Here is a 24799-nt window from a genome sequence, read left to right on the forward strand (position 1 = left end):
ACACACACACACACACACACACACACACACACACTACTCATATAAATATTTGCCAAGACTAACCTGTTAATTAACTAGGAAGCTTAAAAAATGAAAATATTAATATGTAAAAATTGCCAAAGGATCCTAAGAAACACCAGAGTAAAAATGTAAACACCAGAAGCAAACATGTTTATATTATCTCTAAACCCCCACACTTTGAATTTTTTCCAAGGTAAAAATCTCTTTAGCATGCCAGATAGTCCACAGCAGTGAGAATATCCTACGTGCATTTATGTAATGACTGGAAGGCAGGGATCAATCATTGAGATGACCAGATAGAAACTCAGAAGTACCCAGACATAAAAATTGTTGATGAAAGTAAAGCCTTTGTGTGTGTATCTGTTAATTTCTAGGAGCAGTCAAGAGCACTAAAACATCTACACTTTTCTCATTCTGTGGTGGCTCAATACAGTAACATTCAATGCGGAAACATACAATAGAGTATGTGACAGAAAACTTACACGTTCAAAGGAAATAAAAACATATTGTAGGCTTACCTTTTAATGTTCTTTCTCCTCTTTTCTATGCCAGTCCAGATGCTGGGTATAGTTCCTCCCTGCCAGTAGATGGAGATAGTAAAATTGAGTCTTGGTGACCTCAAACCCTAATCCAGGTGGTTCAGAATTTTCAATTTTGGATTTGGGTATTGAAAAAAATTGAATAATTGAAAAACACAAAGTTTGTAAAAATGTCTGAGTCAGTCAAATGAACTTTTATTTGTGGACATTATTGCTAAGTTTTATAAGACAGGATCTTGGCTGGCATAGAAAAAATATAAGAAAGAGCATTATTTGGTAGTTTATATAACCTAGATATTTTTATTCTCTTAAAACTTGATCAATCACTCAACTAATACCTATTTTTATTCTGAATATGCTATTGGCCAGATGCTTATTATATGGTATTCAGTTAACATTTTAATAACCCTGTAAGTTATTCTTCCCCACCTCCATCCTATACCAGACACTGAATTTGCTTAAGGCCCATGTGGTACTGCCTACAAACCATGATTCTCAGTTCCCCTAAGTCTTAAAGTATCCTCCAGTTTGGTCAAGACTAGGTTCTTCTGCCTACTGATAGAGGTCTTAAAATTGTAAACCCCTATCCCAGTGATAAAAACTAAGGTTTGGTATTATTTTGTATCAAATCAACATATTCTTTCACAATTATCCACAGAGAAATTCATAAAGGCAAAATGTCATCATTTGCAGACTAGATTGATTATCTTTAAAAGAACAAGAGGAGCCCGGGGAACAAGGAACATTGTTTAAGGACAGCATTTTTGAGATCAAACACAAATGGAAACACATAAAAGTCTACACTTGTTAGCAATGATTTTAAGAAACAAAATAGATCCTGTCACCTTCAAAAGCTAATGAAGTACCCCTGGATAATAATAAGGAAGCTAACTGAAAGACATTTTTTTTTATACTTTATTTTTTCTCAAATCGTAATTCATTCACACAGGGGTTGTAAACACAGAAAGGCAGGATGTGGGGAAGGGAATGACACTGGAGTGTGGGTGATCAGGAGGAATACAGATATCATCAGAACCGGGTATCGGCTGGGTGAAAGTTCAGGGGACAAGTCACTATGACTCTGCCTATGACTCGCTTGTCTTTATCTAAGTTGGTATTGTCTGCCCAGGCTACCTATTTACAAGGTCTATGACTACTCAGGCTTGTAAATTTCCACAAAAGCTGCCTGTTTATACTAGCTTATAGCCATCTGGTTCAATGTTTTTGCACTGAGACCCAAGACTTGGTGTTAGTATACATGTATGACAGGCCTATTGCTGATTTTAGGCCTATGGCTGATTTTAGGCCTTCAGTGCGTAAGCAGGGCTGCCCCTGACATCTCCTCCCTTTTCTAAGTATAGAAGGGCTGTGGCAATTCTAAACTTGTGAAGGCGGGGATAGAGGCCTGACCTCCAGTGTTTGAAGGGGACCTTGTAATGGCTCCAGTCCCCCTGTCATTGTCCAGTGAGGCATGAGGGGCATACCCGTCCCGATGTCTTTTTCCTGGAGAGGGGATACTTTTGACATCAAGCCCTATGCAGTCAGGCTTGTCCCTCAGGGAACCCAGATAGATATTTTTATCTTTTATTTATATTCCCTTGCAGTGCTTAGCCACGCAGCCTAAGCAAGAGTTCAGATCACCTGTCAGAGGGGGTTCTGGGTGGCCCCTCTCTGCTTGGTCTAGGGGCAGAAGTCCCCCCTTTTAGGTTGGGTGGAGATGGGTTTTGGAAACACCCTGCATAAAGTAACAACCTCATCTTGAGTCTCGTGGTCCTCCATAGCTAACTAATGATAATGTATCTGAGTAGGTTTTGGTACCAAATTGTTTATCTGTTGTATCACAGAGTTAGTCCGCCTATTTGAGAGCCAGAGACCAGCAGAAAAAAGCAAAAAGAACCCAAATAATGGTCCCAACATGGGAGGAAATAGAGTTGACAACCTTGGAGAGGCTGAAAACCAATTCTTGTACCAGCCTTCCTCTGTCTCTTTCTCTCTCTGATTTTTCTTAGGGCCTTCACTACCTGTTTCATGCTCTCTTTAACCCTCCTTGTGAAAGACATGCTTAATTGAATTTAACACCTATAGAATGATGAGCTCACTGGTTCTTTTCTCATTCAATATGCATACCCACTGAGCCTCTGGGAAAGGATATCACTACTCTTCATTGTCCCAAGCAGAGCTGAAATCCCAATGTTACTTATGGAAAGGATTTGTGACATTTTAATAGAGTATGTTGTGGGAAAACAGCATTATACAGCTAATAAAAATGCAAACTTATTCAAAATTAGCATGAAGTATAAATAAAGTAAATAGTCTATTTTTATTAAGTTACCTCATCACACTTCTCAAATGAGAACACTATTTTTAATAGTGCTTTATAGGACTTATGATTTTTTTGAACTGCAAAAGTATTTTCCAGTGAGGACAAGGTTAAATATATCAAGCAACGTTTTCTTATCAAAATAGTTATATTTTCCAATTAGAACAGTCATAATAGTTTTTGTCTAAAGCAGTAAGTTTATTTTCCATATTTTAACTTTAATTGATTGTGAGGGGTGTATACATATGGATGTATGTAGGTAAATTCATCAATGCAAGAATGAAGAGGTCATAGGAGAATGCTAAGTACACTTCTCTATTAGTCTGTGGTTTATTCCCTCAAAAGGAGGTCTTATATGGACTCCTGTGCTAAAGTGAAGAATACCATGCACCACTGATCCTCCAGTCTCCAATTCCACCCCAATACTTTTGTAATAGGCAGGTATGCAATTGTGCCCAGGCTCTCACATGAGGCATATGAACTTGGGTTTTTACACTTCCATAGCAAATGCTCTTACATGCTGAGACATCTCCAGAATCCAAACCAGTCTGTTTTTAAAGAATAAAAAGGAGTGACAGTATTGTGTCAGATCCACAGATATAAACCATAAAATGGTCCCATAAAACTTAGATACAGAGTTATCTTAATAACAAAAAACTGCATCAATCTTCAATGCAAGTCACTCTAGTATAATGGCCATCAACTCCCTTCCCACCAAGTCACATTACTTCAAGAGATCATGTTCCAGGTCATGTCTACAAGTAACAAGGACATTTAGGCTGTACTGGAGACAATGAAGAGGGATGATACTCTTTCACAGTGTGGTCAATAGATGTCCTGCATTGAGTTAGAAAAGGAGGACCACTGATTTTATTACCATAAATAAATGTAACCACAGGTATAAATTTCAAGCTGCTAATGAAAGTAGATTTATCTATTTACATTCACTTCAGTTTATCTCATTGAATAGAACTTTGCCCTTTTCTCCCCACAAATTTGGTAACATCTTTAATAGTTAAATTATTTTTACTCAAGTAGGTTAAAACAGCTACAACAAAGTGACGCACAACATTTTGATTGTGATTGTCTCTATTAAAATTGTGATCTGGAGACATTATTATCAGTAGTTACTGATTTGCTAAATTCTGGACTCCTTTCAATGCTTAGATCAGTACACTCGACATTAATTCTACTTCTGAAAGTAAAGATTATTCTGGAACTAAGTATTCCCTAAAAAGTGTCCCATTTCAGAGACCACTGAAATAGAATTGAATGATCAGAAGCCAATCTTTAATCTTTTGTTACCCAAAAAGAAGCAAAGAATAATTTCTCTAAATTAACAGTCACCATAAAATAAAAGCAATAAATTTTTCATTTAAAGATGGAAAAAGATAAGTAGCATTATAGTTGTTTGGGTTTTATAGTTATGAGGATGGGACACTGTCCTTGCATAAGATGTTCTATGACCCATACTCTGTCTCAAGTCCTTGAAAAAGAAAGATTGAAATGAGGGGTAGGCCAAGCATTTGTGGAGAATGATACTACTTCACATATTCACAATCAAGTGTTTGAAAAAGGTATTTAATATGCTGTCTGAAAAGAACAGTATTTTCCATATGTATTTCAAACAATCTAAGCCAAGGTATATACAATTGATAAGGAAATGCAAATGAAAGATTAGTTTTCACTAGTTTCCCTTGCTGTACTAATCATTTCTTCCGGCCATGCCCCATGCCAAGCAGTAGATAGCCAACATAAAACTTCTTCAATGGCAGTTTTAGGTATAGGTGTTTTAGTTCTATATTGTGGTGACCAGATTTGTGTGTTTAATGGATTTCCATGTGTGAGTGTGAAGATGTGTTCCACCATTTATATGTGTTTCTTTAACCTTAGCTCATTTTTTTTAGTTTGTTTGTTTTATCTTACTCTGCCTTTAAATTTTACAATATTTTATTGCATTATTTTTAGATGACTATTTGGATTCTAATGAGAAGCAAAGAAAGGGTGTAGATTTGGGTAGATGGGGGAGTAGGGAAGATGTGGGAGGAGTACAATCAAAATAGATTTTATGAAAAATCTAATTTCAATTGTTTTTTTTTTAAAAAAAAAAAGCACCTGAGAAGCTTTACAACCACCAATTTAAAATATCTGTGGGGTTGGAGAGATGATCCACTGTTTAGAACACTTGCTGCTCTTGGAGAAGACCCACTGCCCACTTTATAGATCACAACTGTCTACACCTCCAGTTCCAGGTGATCCAATCCCCTCCCCTGACCTCCATTATCACTGGGCATGTATATGGGACAGAAAGGTATATGTAGGCAAAAACACTACTAAAATTTTTTTCATCTGCCAAACTGTGCAAAGGTAGTAGTTTATTATTATGTAATTGTAAGGCTCTGAATACAGACTGGTTAAGAAATATCTGGAAGCCCTTGGCAATTTCAAGATATTGCTAATTTGTTTAACACATATACTATATTACAGAATTATCTCCTCAGTCTACAAATATTTGCGGCTGTTGTTTTCTTTAATGCTTTTTGGTTATTTTACTTTTTTAATTTTTTATTTTTTAAATCAAATCATAATTTTTACTTATTCACACAGGAGTAAAATTTAGTTTAAAAATTTTTAAATCCTATCCAGGCTGAAGAGGAAGCTCATTGATAGAGTATAGACGTAGGAATACTAGGCCTTGAGCCAGTTCTCCTCCAAAAACTAAGTTTTCAGAAGAAGCTATAAAGATCTATCACTCATAAAATAGTATATGTAAAATTACAAAAAAAGGAATATTACAGCAAGAGAAGGCTAATTCTTCTCCAATCAGAAGCATGCCACTCTTTTTAGTATAAATAGAGAGGTAAGTGAAGAACAACATGTCCTCACCCTTACTGACTGTTTGTATGACCATTTTCTATAAATAGCCTACCAAAATGCAAATTGAGAAACAGCAGTAATTGATTAATCATTGACTCTCTTTATTTTCCTCTGTTATATGGACCTACTTTGCATTTCTAATCCTATTTTAGCATTCTTTTGACTTGCCTCCTCCTAAATATGGGAGTAGCTCTTCCTGAAGCTTTTCTCAGTCATCCTTCCATCAGCCCAAATCCCCAGTGACCTCCAGCACTGCTTATACTTAAATCAACACTGCCCCTCAGCACAGGTCCTTTGAATCTGAATTAGAAGCTCAGGCTCTTCTCTAAGTCACAAAGTCACATTCACACATACATTTTCCCTATGAGATCCGACATACTCACTCCAGACACATGCACAATTTATGAGCTCTAGTCCTTCTCCACTTCCTAATCCCCAATGTTAGACTCCCCATTTCACCAAGAAGGCCCTCTTAAATGTCTTATCATTCATTTATGGCACTGTTTCCACTGACTGTGGTTGAGATAATGTTTAAATGAAGCATCACTAAGCCCACACTTTAGTTGTTTCTGCAATTGTCTTCAATGGGAAATGTTATTCTTGCACATACAACAAGCTTTCCTTTCCTTTAATACAAGGTGAATTTTCCAGCCTCCTATAGAAGAGTTTTGTTGTCTGTAAGAAACATTGTATATTTTACAACAATTAGACATATTTGTTAGTTTAAAAGCTTGTAAGCTTGTATAAAGAGCTGATCTCATAGTTTCCAAAATAATCAATTGAAAAAGTAAAGATATTATACCAAGTAAACCTATTCCTGTCTGTTCTTATTAAACTGAATGAGTAAATAAATCAGCAAGGCGGTTTAGAGATTGAGGGAGCTTACCCCCAAAGCTAATAAAATTAATTTGTTACCAGGAACCTATGTAGAAGAAGGAAAAAATGAATTCTCATAAATTTCTTCTGATTTCTAAATGTCTGGCATTGACATTGGGGTGCATGTACACACAAAATACAAATATACATACTTATATACAGACATAAAAGCATACATACAGAATACATATATGTATACATATTTACATATCTATACACACATATATATACAGATTGCATGCATGCATGCATGTAGAATGACAGACAGACAAAAAACACCTTTAAACTAAATGACGGAATAAATAACTATAGTATGTGGCTAGTTCTAAACTAACTTGTTTTTCAAGCTTTGGTATTATTTTATTAACTCATACCAAAAGTTTAACTAAAAATAGCCAAATGATGATTCTTTATTTATAATTTAAGAAAATATAGATTTCATAATATTAAGAGGCATTCTTTTCTATCTCACCTCTTGATATTTTAACTATTTCTGTTTATTATGAATTATGTACAATGCTGAAGAACCAACATTCAACAAACCACTCACCATACAGTTCAGACTCCCACTTCTGTTCCCTGTCATATTTCTTTGAAGACACACACTTCTAGTTTCTAACAGGTGCTATTAATAACTCAGCTTACATTGCCTGTTTATTCTTCTCAATTCTCCTTAGTGAACCCAGAACATCACACATAGTCAACAGCTATAACTCTCGGTAATTATGTTTATTTCATAACAATTATTTGGGGGTTTATGTTTCTATATTATTACATTTACTTATAGGTAAAAATGGCTTAACTTTCTCCATTTACCCTGAATTTCTGTGTCCTTTCTCTTTTAACATTACCTGAATGACCTTGAATACAGATCCTGATAATAAAACAAACCCACATAAACTTACCCATAATAATAAATACACAAAGGCTACTTACTAGATCCCTGTCAATTAGGAGCTGCCTATGCCACACTGGGACACTATTCAAAAACAGATCATAGATTTAAGATAGGAAATAAAAGCAATGGGCCAGTGAAAGTTAACCACTACTGGCTCCATCAGTAATAACCTGATCACATATTCTAAATATTGGGGCTGCATTTCCCCAATTTAAAGATATTAATTAATCCTAGGTTAAGACATAGCAACCATTTTAGCAGTTCTAAATAGTGCCATAACTTATTTTGTCAGATAAAAATACTAGTTAGATCAATAGGATCTGTGTTCATTGTATCTATCATAGACTTCTTTGTCATATGAAAGTAGGTTTTAAGGTTCCAAGTATATAGAGAGCTTTGGCATTATCCTGTTCAACAGAATGTGTTTCATTATCTTCTCTTCAGGGCCACATTCCTTGAAGGGAATGGAGGCAGTCTGTTTTGTTTATTACTAAATCTCTAGCAATCAGAGGAGTAGCTAAATGTAGGGAGTACACAAAACATGTGTTTAATTAATAGATTCAGGTTTATATAATTACATGGTTTACATGTATATAGTCAGACTTTGCCAGAACAGCTATATAAATGTTTAATTCTCTTATCTATTAAAGAAATCCAAGATAGGCAATGAATCTGAAGAATCAACTTTACAAAAGTCATGAATTCCCTTAGCCATGTCTCTACTCAATGATTCTTACCTACACTTCTCTCAACAGGTTTACCAACCTTTAATAAATCTAACTTTTTTTTTCTGCTATTTAATCAGGATGAGATTTTTCTCTTTCTTTTTTCCAATCTTTTATCGTATATCCCAATCAAAATAGTCTCTCTTGAAATTAAGCTCCTGAGTGCTTTTGAATACATTTCGTTCCAGTGTTATGAAGCAAGAAGGCTTTGACTTGAATGAAAAAAATAACACAACATAGTATCTTATATTTCTAAGAATGTTTCTTTTGAGGCATACAGCATCTGTGAAAGTGTTCTTCTCTAGAAACTTGAACTACAAGCTATCATCACTGCTATGCTTCAGTGGCTTATATGTTCCTCCTCTATAAAGAAACTGATATTATAAACTCACTTCAATAATATTGTTAATTCAAACATTTAACACATCAAATAAAGACTGAGTGCCTCAAAAGAATGTGCCTGAAGATTAAGATCCCTTTTTAATACAAAGTTATTTCCTAAAACTAAGTGAGTGACTCTCTCCAGTCCACAGCTGAAAACTTTATCCAAAGTTCAAGCTGATTTTCATAGAATATATTTTCTTGCATTAGATTTTTTTAATGTGACCACAAAAAAGGTAATGCACAGCTTGAAGAAATTATAAAGGGTAAGTTAAATTGAAATAGCAACAGCAACAACAATAATAAAACATTGAATGCTGTGAGGAACAAAGGTTAAAGTTCAGATGGTGAGAAATCCTGGGGGCAAACAGGACCACTGCACATGGAGGAGAATCTTTACATACTGAGTCTGGAAAAGAAGCAAAGTGAGAAGAAAATGGTACAGACCTTCAGGTTCACGTGGATGAAATGCCATTGTAGGCACAGCTGCAGCTTCTTTTAGCAGCTTTGAAACAGGGATTGAACCAACTTACAATGGGAACTGCATAAGAAATTCCTGGCAAATATTAGCAAGAAAATATTTTCCTGGCAAATACTGCCGATCAGGATAGTAAAGGATAATGACAAGAAGCCAATGGCTCTAGCCAAGGCATCCCTGTATTGTTCAGAAGCTTGGCTGAAGAGAAGAAAAGCTGCAGTTACAACCTAAAGTTGAAGCAAATGAGGAAGTGTCCTAATGGACAAATGACCCCTCCTGAGAGTCCCAATCAGTTACAGCTGTCGGCTGTGTCAAAACCTGCAGTAACTTTTCCTCCGTATGTACAAATGTATATTAATTTTACATATGAGCTAAATATGAAGCATTCTTAAAACACTACTGTGTAAATGAATACTAGTTAAGGCATGTTTTATGAAAATATGCTTTGTGTTTAGATTATTTTATTCTCAATCTGTTTTGCTGTTTGATTAAATTTTTGTTATGTGACCAAAAAATTAGTACGTATGGTGCAAGGATTAGAAATTTCAAAGAATCTATAAAAACATTAATTCATAATAATAATAACAACAATAATAAAATTTCCTAGGGTGGCTGAGAACTCCTGTTTCAGCTCCCTGAGCACTGGGATAACAGACATTCACAACCACATCCAACAAGAATGACTTATTAAGAAGAAAGTATTTCTCACAATAAACTGTTTGTAAAATTCAGGCTAGACCTAAAATTGGTTGTTTTAAAAACAGTATTTCAGACTAAACTGAATCTCTAAGTAATACAAAGGTAACAGGTTACACACAAGGATTTTTACAAATAAAGTTTAAAGACAAGACAAAGTTTAAAGTTTCTCCTATTTGAAGGAATCTATACTGTTTCTAGGTTCCCAAGAACTCAATGGCAAATATTATAGAAATCATAATATCAATAAAGTAAATATACTGTATATAAAAAGAACCCTCTTAACAAAAAGTCGAGGTACATGGAAGTGGACTAAGTCTCATTTGCAATTATGTATAAAGAATAATACTATTGCCTACTCTGAATCACAACAGTCACAGCTGCTCACCAAAATTTATAATTGTTCATTTTATATGTCACAATATAGTGATAAAATGAATTTATGTATATGTATACACACACATTTATGTACATTCACACATACAAATGTACGTGTGTATACACACACACATACACACACACACACACCCACACACCACTAAACTGTAACGGTTTCCCAGGTAATGGAGGAATCAAAAACAAGACTAGATCTTCAAATCCAAAAATCTGATTATTTGTTGTTTCCAACACATCCATCATCAGCAAACACTGCCAATGCATGTCGACTGGGATTCCTTGTTGACTCAAAACTTCAAAGGAACAATGAGTCTGATGTGTTGCACAAAGTCTGGGATACACAGCACACAATGATCTCATCCCATCTGAAAGCCCAAGGTACATCTTTCAGACTGACATTGTGCAAGTAAAGCTTGTAGGCCTTACTGCAAGATAATTGACAGAGATGTTTGGGTATTCCCCTTCTTCTCTGAACTGGAAATAACCTAAAGCTACAAATATGTCTTAGTATATATTGTTTTCAATGCTCCTGTTACTGCTACTAGATACATTATTTCAACTTGATTTTGCACAAAATAAACTTTTAATCATAGACATTTTACAAATGTTATCGGTTTTTAAAAGACATTTGTCTTTGAGGCTTCTCTTGAGACTTACTACAATGGAAGAATTCACATGTGTTTCAAGTAATGCTGGCTACATAATGAGATTTCAAATATGTATAACAAATAATGTTATTACAAACCCTGCTTTCCAAGGAAATATTTTCCAATCAGCATCAGTAGCTCATTAGCTACTAATTTTGGCTTGAGAATAAGTTTGACATTAGTGCTGATCTCCTGCAAGCCAATTCCTAAGGTTGCCATGAGAGCCAATATTCTTCAGGATATTCAGCTCAGCACTAAGGCTCTGGAACACTGTTTCTTAAAGTGAACAATGACCAACAATCACCAACCTCTGAGTGCGGTTGCTCTAGAACACTTAAGATGTGCTTGCCAACCATTGATGATCTACTTTATAGATAATAAATGTATACAGATATTTTGGTGTTTTAGATAATATAAAACAAGATGACTTGTTTACCACTGATAATCTACTTTATGTCTGTGTGTGTGCACGTGCATGCATGTGTGTGTGTGTGTGTGGTGTTTGTTTTCTATAGGCAATTTTCCATATCTTCCTGTGAGAGTCTATTTAAGAGACCAAGAGATCACACAACTGCTTAGAATCTTTATTATTTTTCCATAGGCTCTAAGTTTCCAGCACTAACATCAGGCAGCTGACAACTGTATATAGCTCTAGGGACAGAGAATCTAGATCAACACGTCTGGTCTCTGAGGACACTTGCACTCACATTTATGTAACCCCACAGAGACAAATACATATACACAGAGTTAAAAGAAAAATACCATCTTTGAAAAATGATAAAGTTTCCTCACTTCAAGGACAGATGTTTCATGAGAAAGAACAAAGAGAAGCAGATTTTATTTCAGTGAGCAGTGTGAAACTATGTCAAACACACAGGTCCATGAAGATTGAACCATGGCTAATGAAATGCACCCACCACTTCAGTCCCCAGGGATTTTTTTATTTATTGTGCTCATAATAGCATGTTCTGATAGAATATAACTTATGAATCTTGTCGCTCAAAAAAATGAAATAGGAAGAAAGGAAGGAATGAAGGAAAGAAGAATGGAAGAAAAAAATAAGAAAAGAAAACAGCACCTCTAAACAAAAAGCAGCCCACATTGCAAAATAAATTTTATGAAGTAAAGTCAAACTCTCCTTCAAAAATCTACTGACTTGCAATATATTTTGTTACAAGTTATTACTGGAGCAAACACTAAGGGTTCACCCTAACCCACAAATCGCTAGTGTGCAGCCAACTTCCTGTTTATTGTGGCACAGACACTTAGCATTCCATCAGCAGTTTTCAGATTAATGACTGATGAAGATCAGGCATGGCCAAATAGGAAGCATGAAGCCCATTTTATCTTAGAGTGAAAATCAGCAGCCTGGCATCAGTGTGTGCAAATGAATGGTGATAAGTTCACACAGTGTGATAAGTGACAACCAAGCATAGTTGAGTACTACTCCTGATAGATGCTTGAACTCTATAACTGTAAGTTACTTTTAGTACTGTATAGTGGGATGGGTGTCTTTCTTAAAGTTATGAAACATAAAAGCTTTCCATACTGTTAATAGCATTTTTTATATTTTGAAGCAAAACAAACAATTTTTAAAAAAAAAAATGATATTTGCCCGGTTCTAAAGCACAATAGGAAACTATGTCCTGTTTCAACATAGTGTAAGTTCTGATGCACATCTTAGCAAATCTATGTGTATGTGGCTTCCACAAGCAGAAACAACCCAGAGTGCTTAGAGCAAACAGCCCATCTCTTTGATCATCTAAACTAACATCAGTAAAGACTAACATTGCTATCGATGTTTAGTGGTCTAGCTACATTTTCAATATTACTGTTTTTAATGTAAAATTTATTCATGAGAAGTTAATAAGACAATTATTAAACTATGACAGGATAAGGAACATTTACCACTAGACAAGTTATTTTCATTAAAAAAAAAATTCTTCTTTGTTCTTCATTCCATGTCTGGCAGATGTGACTTATGAGTTGGGCAAACACTACGTGCAAAAAGCATCATTCAAAGCACACTAGTCATAAAAATATCAACCATCAAATACTAGAAAAGTACAACCAAGATGTGAAGGAAAGCAGAGCACACTACTTCATGTATTTATCTAATAAAATAAAAATTACTTATATAGACATCAAAGTTCTAAGACATTCAGAGGAGATAAACTGTACTAAAACAGAATATGCTTGTGAGTTCATGCTGTCAGCATGCCCCCAAGTTGTATTGCAGTGTTTCTTTGGGTTTATTTGTTTTATTTGTTTGTTTTATTCCTGCAAGTGACAGCAGAGAGGCCATCTTCATCATTTACTGTGTTAGGACAGACTCTCATAATATACTCTGGTAGCATGCCCTAACTCTTTTACAGCCATATGACTAATGCAGTTTGAATAGTTGATTTTTCCCAGCCTGTCCATCTACATAGTTAGGTTCCCCCCATTACAGGGCTTTCCTCTTGGTCCTTCTTAGCAAGTATTTATGAAATAAGTAAGTAGGTATATGGGATGCTGATAGTAATGTCTAAGCACTTTTAAAAACATATCTATCCATCTCTAATACATAATTGAGAGTGCTATTGTATTTTCCATTACTACATGATGTTGTAAAGAAAGAACTTCGGAAGTCACCAAATCTAACTTATATTTAACAGAGAAGTATTGAACTGTTCAATGAAACAACTGTGTCAAAGTCATTAGGATTTGGCGAGGGTAGGTACCAAGAGTGCATGTTTTCCTAGCTGACTGTCAGAATCTTGGGCTGGTTGTCCCAGTCTGTTGCTTTACTGTCTCCTTGACAGGTTTACTTCTGACATGTCCCAATATTAAATAACAAACTTCAAATGGGAAATAAATGACCCTATTGGAGAAGTGCATAACGCTTGGGTGCATAAGGCTTGAGTATTTTGTCTGGCTACTGACTTAACTGATTATACTCTCCATATATAAAATGCAAAAGACAACAAGTTAGCTTGAATACATCCAAAACCTTTTCACTGAATCATTTGCCTTCTTTCTGGATTGCCTATTTCAAATATACTACTGAAATATGCTACATATTGCTAACTAGAAGAAAAGCAGCCTTTCATAAGTATGTTTTCCTTTCTAACACACACAAAAAAAGCTTTAACAGTTAAGTAATAGGGGAACAAAGAAGTAAAATAATCATTGGATCATCCTTCTTCACATTCCTTACACTGAACACACAGAATTTGTCTGAGACTGAAAGTGTAAAACTGTAATCACAGCACTCAGAAGGCTGAGGCAGGAGAAATTTGAATATTTTGGTATTTTATTTGCTGATATCAAGTACTTTTTAAGAAGCTCTATTCTTATGCTTAAGAAAAAATCAAGTGTTTTATTTAAAATATATTATAAAATTCAATTTATTATACAAATACATTCACATCACATAAATACTAAGAAAATAGCTCAGTAAAGGTGTCATAGGAATTACTAATTAATGACTATGTGACTCTATCCTATGATGATAGATCATGTGTGATAGTAAATCTTTATTGGTAACTTAAACAATTTTTAGAATCACTATGGAAACAAACTTCTGGGTATATCAACAACAATGTTTCCAAAAAGTCCTAAATGAAGACTAATGGTTCAACCTGAAGTTGAACTGCTCTGTGAATAGACAAGAGCCTGGAACTATGATAACAGAGAATGGAGACAGGAATCAGTGTCCACCTTCCTCTGCTGTTTGATTATGGATGCAATATGACCAGCTGCCTCATTTTCCTGCTTCCAACATAAGCTGTACCATGCTAGATTACATCCTTGGAATGTGAGACATTTTATTCCCTTCAGTTGCTTCTCGTAGGTACTTAATCGCAGCAAAGTGAGCACATAATTGTGTTTTGAACTGTCACTACAACATACCTGGTCTAGTATGGCCTCTGTTGCTAGTTTCATAAAGCAAATACATTAGGAAATTCAATTATATTACCCTCATTTACCCTTTGACTTTGTTCTCTTATTTTTACTTTATAAAGTAATCTATATGGCCAGGTGCAGCCATATATAACCATAATCACAGACATTGGAAGGTTGAGGAAGGAGGATCATGAGTCAAGACCATCCTAGATTACATAGCCAAACTGTCTCTAGAAATACCAGTACTATATAAATAAAGTTAAATAGCAAATGTAATATCTATGGGTCGCAACAAACGTTGTTGGATGTTTACTGTTTCTGCCACTTTGGGCAGTATTCTTTCAAATTTTGAGTTCTTACTTCTCATTAAAATTTAGCCTCAGCATCCTTAGAAAAATATAACCTCAAGCTCTCTGTAGAAGCAGCTGCAAATGCAGTGATTACAGATTTAGTGAATTCACCCTAGCTCTCATATAGGTTTTGCATTTAAATCTCGTTAGAGTCCATAACAAACATTAGATTTATTTGTTTTATATTCTATAAGCTCTACTGAATTCAATAAATCTAGAGCATCTGTAAAAATCTGTAGAATTTTTATCATTGTTTCCATTTTCTCATAAGAGAACTTGATTATAAAATCAAGCACATACACAGTATGCTGCAATGCATAGAACTTATTAAATCTTTGTTTCTGTGATGGCAAAATATGGAGTTAAATGAATAGAAGTTTTAGTGCCCAGTGTCTGTCATCGAAAGAAAGAAATGTCACTCGTTTGACAGACAAGTATGGCAGATGACTTTGTTCGGTTCCCCACAGCCAAGAATGTTAAATCATGCCTATCACATCAATTTAACACTGCCCATTCTTTTAACATATGACAGAAAATTCACTGATATGAGTTTGAGTCGAGATGAGATCTTTCTAGGAGTCCCTAGGAGCAAAAGATACTCTTCCAGTCCAAACCTCGAGCACATGCAGCATAGCTTACCAACCTCAGGACCTAAATTCTCTGAAGCAATATTTCAAGTGGAAGTAATTCCTTGGGCAAAGAAAGTACTACTGTGCTATGGAAAAATATTCTTAATCATCTAATGGATTCAGCCAAACTAGAACCATACTTAAGTTTTCTGGAAGGAGTGGAAGGATTTGTGGGCCTCAGCTGACCAAGGTGGAAGCCTAAGATAGGGAGATGGCTTGTTTGAAAAGACAACAGTCTAGGTTTGTCCATCAGAAACACTTCCATGATTATACTAGTACTGTTGCTTCAGGCATTCCATATTAGAGGTCATAATAGTCACACTCCCTGTGTGACTTCACACTTCCCAGTGAAAGTTCTAATGTAAAAAAGTAGAACCTGTGATACAAATCACACTCTTTATGTATACACACATACACTCATGCACCCACAATTTGTAAACAAATACAAAGAAAGATACACAATGGTATTTTTATCTCATCTCTTCTACTTTCAAAGAATCCAATGAAATACTGCCATATATGGCCATATGTGTCCTAAAATAAATGATGGATATCACATCAAATATAAATTCTAATAGTCAATTGCAAATGTCTACATTTGATAAGTAAATTTATGTCATTTCATGCTCATTATAATTTAGGTCTCTAGATGCCCATTTTTCAATATCTTACACTTTTTAAAAAAAAAAATCTGTTCCCAGAAACTCTTCTTAGATATCCAGGAACATTGAGATTGTTCCTTTTGGTAGTCTTAGGTGTTGAATCTAGGTTCTTCAAATGCATGTGAAGAGGGCAGTCTACAACAAAACCACTCTGCAGACCTCTAGGATAATATTCATCTTAAAGCCTAGTTCACAATTATTGATTGATAATTATCAATAATAGGCTTGGTACAGTTTTGTATTGAAAAGCTGAAATAAAAGGTTTGGGGAACATGGAGACAAGTTTGAGTTAAAATGAATTTAAAACTTAGTTGTTGTTAAGAAAGGAGGAAGATGGGCTGGGAACATGTCTTGATAAGTAAAGAAATTTCGATATAAGTATGAGAAGCTGAGATCAGATCTACAGAATACAAGCAGTGCCAGACATAGTAGCAGGCCTGCTAGTTTGATGTATAAAGGGGTACAGAGGCAAGAGAACCTGTCTCAAACAAGGTGGGAGGCAAGAACCAATATACAAAATTGTCTCCCTCACCTCCACACATGTCCCATGGTACCCATGTGCCTTTGTACAAACATGCACATGATGCACTAATAGTTAGTGTTTTGAAAGAAATGCCCACTATAGACTTGGCATCTCAAAACTTAGTCTCCAGTTGGTGGTACTATTGTGAGAGACTTAGAAGATGTGACCTTTTTGGAGTAAATATGTCAATGGAGGCAGATTTTGAAACTATAAAGCCTTGGGGACACTGTCAGTGTGCTTCTTGTGCTAGATAAGTGCCCTTAATGATGTAAGTTCTTGGCTACTCCTCTAGCCATTATACTTTGATTCTACCATCATGGGTTTTTAGATGGACTTTTAGTTCTTTGTAACTATAACCCAAATAAATGCATTCTTCTGTAAATTGTCTTGGTCATGGTGTTTTATCACAGCAATAGGAAAGAAACTAACAGAGCTTTAGAAAACATTTTAAATTAATATGATACAAAGACAATTTTGTCACCAATTCTGCTCTTAGCAGAATCTCGATATTTGTCCTATCGTCAAAGGTATCACATCTTCTGTGAAATGCTAAATACCACTCTAGGTCCTGTGGTAGATCACAATTAAAGAGTAACATACAGTTAGTCTGGTGACCCTTAAGTAGTAATTGCCCTGAGACCTGACATGTGATCCAGACCTAGCCAAAGACAGGGAAATTACTTTACAAAGAGATATTTGTAAAAAAGCTCGATTTTTTCCTGTCTGGACAAAGCTATGTGAGGTGTTGATGCAGGGACAAGCCTGGGATTTAAAGTTAGAAAAAGAAGAGGGAAAAGTTCAAGAGACTAATGATGTCATCCCGGATTCCTCCTATCAACCCTTTAACTATCCTAATCCTAGACTTCCTATTCTATGAGACACCAAGTGTTACAGTTAAGTCTGATTTGGGATCTCTTATCTGTAGCTAGAATCATCATAAGTTAGAGTCCTGTATTAAAGTTTCTGTAGCTACACTACAGAACAAAAAATGTACCCTACGACAAAGCCATATGACTTGCTGTTGTATTCACTCATTTCATCACACATTAAACAGGATGAGAGAAGATGACTGTGCACACCAACAACCAACGTCTCCTAGTATAAGGTGCGAAAAGCTGCTACAGATTTATAGATTATTCACATTATTTGTGTCAGCCTTTCATATAAAAGCCCATTAACACGTTAGACATGAGATTGCCTCTCATTCTGATTATTTACAAGTGATGTTTGGAGCACAGATCTGCCATGTCCCTCTGCCATTTTTCATCCACAATAATAATTATGGTTACAAATAACATACCATGCATATGTTTAAATATTAATATTCCTATAGCTTGCTCAAAGATTGGGTTTCACTATTTTTCACTAACTAGTACATTGGTAATATCAAAGGTCATTAACATTTTTTGAAAAAAACAATCTACCGTCAATTAAGAAAAATTCAAGAATCCACGCCAGTATCAAGAAAAAAATAAGACAAATGTGAGTTTGAGACAAAGCCAATAAACAATAGAAAATTGTTTTTGTCCGTACTTTGAAATAGTTTTCAGTAAAAAAACAAATCTTATTTGTATACCACTCACTTTCAGAAGACAGGTCCTTGATAAGTATCAACAGAATCCTCAAAAATGTAAGAGCTAGATAGATACATATTTCCACAAGGCTGCAGTAGTTAAGTTTTTATGTCCATTGTGACAAGAGTTTCTGGGGAACACGAGAGCCCATACAGTAGACTCTGCTTCTTGCTGTTGATTCCGTAATGAGACTTCAACTCTACTTACTCTATTGCTCAAGATGGATATTCTTATCTTCATTTTGTATTTATCTGAGCTATCACATGCATCTTGCTGAAGAATAATGTGTAGACAAAGAATATTAAATATCTCAAGCATAAGCTTTATCTTGTTATAATCAATCGCCACTGCACAGGTACTGCTGTGTCGCTCCAGTCTGTATACATATTTATCACATCTAACCACTGGCAGTTTGATTTACATTCATGGGGCCCTTAAGGAAATGAGAATAAAATCTTTGTGTAATTGGGCTTAGGCCAACCAGGAACTTCCTTATGCTAGGCACATTCTTTACTCCTGGGCTGCACCTCAGCCCCCATCTCACTTGTTTCCTTCTGTGTATCATCCACATGTCTCTACTTAGAATTCTTGCACTTTAAAAACCACCTACCTTTATTTTTATTAATTACTTTTATCTGTTAAGTTGTTCTCTATATGACTATATACTTTTTAATCATCTGGATTAGCATTTTTTTAATTCACATTTTCCACTTAGTTCTATTCTCATGCCCTGGGATTTGTACACATATCATTTTATATTTATTACTGGTCATTTTTAAAAATTCTTTACAATTATTGTATGAGCCTCTGGTGGGTTAATATGGTAAGCATTTAAAGTACCATAAAAGAAAACCTATAACTTTCACATAATTAGAGAAGATATTGCTTAACCAAGAATTACATGCTGAAAGAATAAAAAACAAACAAACAAACAAACAAACAAGAATGCCTTTAAAAGTTTGTTGAGTGTTTCAAATTAGTCCTGTGGAGTGGTCTAAGTGTGAGCTTTATCTCATGTAAATGATTTCTGTTTGAGCTCCAGTCAGAACTATGAAAGAATAAGCATTATGTCTGTCTCCTACCAAATGATAGAGAATTTAAAATGGGATTCTGACTCCATCCTGGAATCTCTTATCTTTCATTCAAAGTTATGATCCTCAGAAATCTAATTTTCATGTGCAGACAGAGGCCCTGCTATCCCTTAGCCAGGATTTCTTAACACTGTCTATTGTTACTTTTCTCTCATCTTTTTATCTAACCAATTACCTACTGTGACTACATCTCCCACACAGGTGTGGTAACATCCCCAAACACAATACTCATATATTAATTCCACCATCAATTGTACCATGTGTTGGACTTTTTAATATAAATGTCTATGTAAGGTATCATTTCTCATTGTGTCCCAGAATAAAAAATGGGGGTAGTGTATTGTTGTGATACATAGAAGCAAACTGCATTTAGCTATCTGTAAAAACTGAGTTTAAAGTTGATTCCTTAAGCTCCAGGCACTTAGTGGCCATTTGTCCAGATGTATACGATATAGTGGTTATGTTACAATATGAACCTGTATTGCAGACTTTTTACGTTCGTAGGCCAAGAGAGCTTCATTCAAATCACCATCCCATGACCTTGTGAGGCAGCTTAGCTCAGACATCCACAGAACTAAATGCAGACCTGTGGTTGGCAGACTCCATTCTGTTTTATTTTGTAATCTTGGTGTTTGCCTAGTTTTTTTTAGCAGTAGTTTTCTTTCTCAAGGAACATATACTAGGGCACATGTATATCTAACTGGCAACTTTGTGGATTTGTTTGTAAAGGATGGATTATGGCTGAAACCATGTGCTTACAGATTTTATTACAATAATTATTTTGAGATGATAATAAAATTAATCCTTTCCCCTCCCTTTCTTCCTTCCAATGCTTCCCATATAGTCCTCCTTGCTCTCTTTCAAATTCTTTACATATTTTTATTAATTGTTGTTATATACATACATATATACTTATATGAATATTTTTAAAATGTCGAATGGTACAAGTGTTGGATGACAAAAAATAATATATTATATTACAAAGTATATTAGTCATTTTCTTGGTTATTTGGTGAAATCCTTGAAGGGTATTGTATTCATGAACCTTAAGCAGGTCTTCTAAATTAAGACATGGTACCTGCTTGGGTTCATACATGCTGGCTGACTGCATTCTCCCAGTCCTGGGGTACTAAGACAGTGAGCATTAGTCTGGAGCCAATGTGTGTTAAGTATGGTGACAAATGAAATGAGAAGAGGAGGGAGCTGAAAGTTATATTCATAGAATAAAATGACCAGGATGGAAAAGGTACAACTGCTATTGGGTACATTATGTTCCTCCTTGGACTCTAAGACTTGGTAAACCAAAAATAATGTTCCACCTTCAGCATCCATCAGCCAGTTGAATCCGGTAACTGTGTCACCTAATCCCAGGACCTGCTGCCTTTGTTCAGAATGTCCTTTTCTACCTGATGCATGCCTTCCATCACTTGGACCACAGAAAAGCCTTTCTGATGACTTCAGGAGTTTCTGTAGTCAACTACCATTGAGATTCCTGACTTACTGAAGGTTTAGACTTAGTTCTTATGTTTCCAATGTGTGTGTGTGTGCTATGTTTTGGTCTTTAGTTGATTTAATTTGTCACCAAACTGAGAAACCCTTGAAGTAGAAACAATATTTGTTGTTTCCAAGAACTTTGCACACATTAGAATGAAAACTAAATAAAAGTATTTCTAAAATGCCAATCTAGAGCCCCACTAGTAAACTATACAATGTGTGAATAAATACTAAGATAACACAAAAATACTATAAAAATGAAAGCATCTTGTACAGATGCAACATTTCCTAAAGGGTTGTCTTTAAGTATTTCTTATATTTATACTCATATCCCCAAATATTTTCACCTAGTAAAGCATATATAAATACATATATACATGTACATGCATGTATACACATACACATATACATATGTCAAAACTGCAAATGGTTTAATGAAAATATATGCCAAACTTTATTTGCAAACTATTTCAGAAGATTAGAAGAGCAGAACAAAGCTTTTAAGACAAGCATCAGTGTTGTCTATGTTAACATTGAAACCCTTTTTACGAGGACTGCCAAAGCCAAGGCCAGTCTCCACTTTGATGAACTACATTTAGAAATAGTGACTTCGACCCAGCTAGAACGACCAGACAAACTAAGAGGACTTCATATTAAGCTTTTTTCAGACTTTTACAGTACTCAGATAAATAAGTGGAGTACAGATTCAGCAAACCAATGTAAATCACACCGCGTGCCCCCTTCGTAACATCTCCTGAGACATGGTGGTAACTCAATAAGTCACCATTCATTAATGTCAAAGAGAAATACTTAGCTGTGGGTGATCATTTTCCACTAAAAAAAAGAAAAATGAGCTTTCCACTGACACTAGTGTACATTAAAGGTTCATAATTGAAAGATTTAGAAACAATTCTTACTGTGAATGACACTATAAAAATGAGCAGAGATTTCATTTTATCTGAATACAATGGACATAGTCCTGTATTCACTCAGTCCTCAGTGGGCATTCTGTAGGGGAAAGGAGTAATCTCTGAACACAGTCCTAAGTAGATTCAGATGCTCTGCTGCCAGCTAAGTGGATGACTGAAGTCTGACCTAGAAGCTTTATCTGTGAACTGGGTAAACAGTACCTTCCTCACAGGGTAATAAGAAAACATTTGACAATATCAGTAAGTGATGGGAAATGACGGTGGTAGATCTTATCACCGTAACGGTAATCATTTAGTTTACTAGATAACACTCCAGTTCCAGCATCATTAACAAGAGTAATATATGTTTCTCAATTGAGCTGTAAAATCCTTCAGGCAGCAAAGATTCAATATATCCCAGAAATAATTAATGTTTTCTCCCCATGAATATCTGAAAGTTTGCATTTTTATGTTGTGATACGTCAATTTTTAAATTTCTTTGACAGCACCAACTCTCTTACCCAAACTCTCAAATAGAAATGAAGTTACATGAGAGATACTCTCCTCACTCATGAAAAATATAAACAGGAAAAAAAAACTCTTGATATGAACATCTCCAAGGATGATTAGGGAAAGATGAGTTCATAAAAACAAATAAACAAACAGAACAAAAACTATAATACCTAAGAAATTTAAAAAGAGAGACATGTAAACAAATAGACTTGGTGGCACACAGACTCTTAGTCCTAGCAGTTGGGAGGCAGGAATAGGCGGTTATCTGAGTTCAAAGCCAACCTGTTCCCCAAAGTGAGTTTCAGGACTGCCTTGGCTACACAAAGAAACCTTATCTCAAAAGGAAAGTTGAAAAATAAAGAAACTTTCCTTAGAAGAACTGCAATAACTGAGCCCTTCAGCCCAGAGATTTCTGCTGACCTCATAGTTTCTCAGAAGCAGCTGACAGCATCATTTGTATTGCTCAGGCATGTGTGTCCCATGAACGTTGTCTACAAGTGGCAACCCAGGTAGCTGGCACACAAGCTATTTCCTCCTGTCTGTGACAGCCTTCTAAGTCAGGCTGCAGGTTCTCACAACTATTTCCTTGCTGGTATTTTAGAAGACTAAATCCTCTTAGTTAATGCTTTGGTTTAAAACTTACAGAAACATGACACCTATCCAATGATGTCCTCACTGGCCACTGCTCATAGCACAGGAGTTCATTCAGTAACACCTTACAACCTTCTTTCTCACTGATCCAAACCTAGTATTAGGTAATCTAATACTCTGTATTTAGAAAAAAAAGAAAATTCAAATGCTGTGGTCTGAAATTAACTCTTGTTTTGAATGCTTGACTAACTAGCTATGATGGTATTTTGAAGGCTGTAAAGCCTTTATGAAGTGGGGCCTGGTGAGTGCAAACAGATCACCAACAGCAGGGCTTGGAAGTTTATTCCTGCTACTTTCCCCAGCTTGTTTCTCTGTTTCACAGTATTTGACAGAGATGCATCTGCCTTACTCTCTTGCCACCATGAAGGCTGCCGTGACAAGCGGAACTGCCTCTAAATTCAGTCAAGACAAGGCCAACTCAACACATACAACAAACAAAAGAGCCCCACTGCATTTATTTATGAGATCACTCATCACAATTAAAAACAAACTTTGCTGAAGCCATAATGGGGACACAGTCTATCAGTTTCTACACTAGGCTGGCTAGTAATGAACTGAATGCATAACTGCCATAGTGACCAAAACATGCAATTTATGCACTCAAATTTTGCTGACATTTTAGATGGAAAAATTCAATTACATTTATATTTACATAGCCACATCCTATTTTAAAGTCGACCAGGAAAATCATGCTGACTGTCACTTTTCCTCCACAGAAAAATTAATGACCTTGATTTACATTGTATTTTCTCTGATGCTTTCCATAATGCAACATTCACCTTATATTACTGACTTTACCTAGGTACTTAATGTGTAGCAGGTGCTGCGAAAGCATTGTAGAGCTAGCTTACTGCCAATCTGTTGTTTGACCAATGCCTAACAGGACAGTTATACCTAAATAGATTACTACATCAGCAAAGGCATATGAGTTAGCACTAAATGAGTTGCATTAATAACCTCCTCTGAGCAATTCTAAGTAACTATATTTTCTTTTCAGAATCTTAACATATTATTGTTAACAAAGAGAAGAATGGCATAGCTATTTTAAAGTCTTTGGAGAAATAAATAATTTAATTATAGGCCAAACTAAATAGCATAGGATATTGTAACCTAGGTTATCCCACTACCTTTCTAACTGGATAGCCTATTCAGATACACACACACACACACACACACACAGAGGCAGATGCACATACATACATACATACATACATACATACATATATGTTCAGCATAAGCAGTTTTCATAAACAACACTTCAGGATATACCATATACCTCCAGAGGTTCCTTGTGAATGACCTATGTCAGAAAGGTTGGTCCTACCTCTCCTGTTATGCACAATAAGCATAGAAACTAACTAATTATGTCTTAGGAACATTTTAGTTTTCAAATTTCACTCAAAGCCAAGTAATAACCTTACTTATAGGCAGTGTGTACAAATACAAAATTGATAAAGTGAAGTGAGAGCATAATTGAGATTCTACCAAAAAAGGAAATTAAAAAGAGGCTAGTTCCTTCGGCCCCTGCCTGGTCCCTTGGACTGGAGCAGACACAGAGTCGGTCTGCTCCTGTCCTGTGGAGAAACTGAATCCTGAGTCATCCAGGAGCCACTGCACTCAGAGCAGCTGGTAAGAACTCCATCTCACTCCCTAAGCCCCAGA

General features: G+C 35.5%; 1 protein-coding gene across 1 annotated transcript in view; it reads right to left on the reverse strand.

The window, feature by feature from the left end:
• The window catches only part of Pdgfc (platelet derived growth factor C), a 175379-nt gene that overhangs the window by 80912 nt on the left and 69668 nt on the right, over positions 1 to 24799 (reverse strand). The window lies entirely within an intron of this gene.

The sequence above is a fragment of the Grammomys surdaster genome, unplaced genomic scaffold (assembly GCF_004785775.1).
Source record: "Grammomys surdaster isolate TR1022 unplaced genomic scaffold, NIH_TR_1.0 126039, whole genome shotgun sequence".
In the NCBI taxonomy this organism is placed as follows: Eukaryota; Metazoa; Chordata; class Mammalia; order Rodentia; family Muridae; genus Grammomys; species Grammomys surdaster.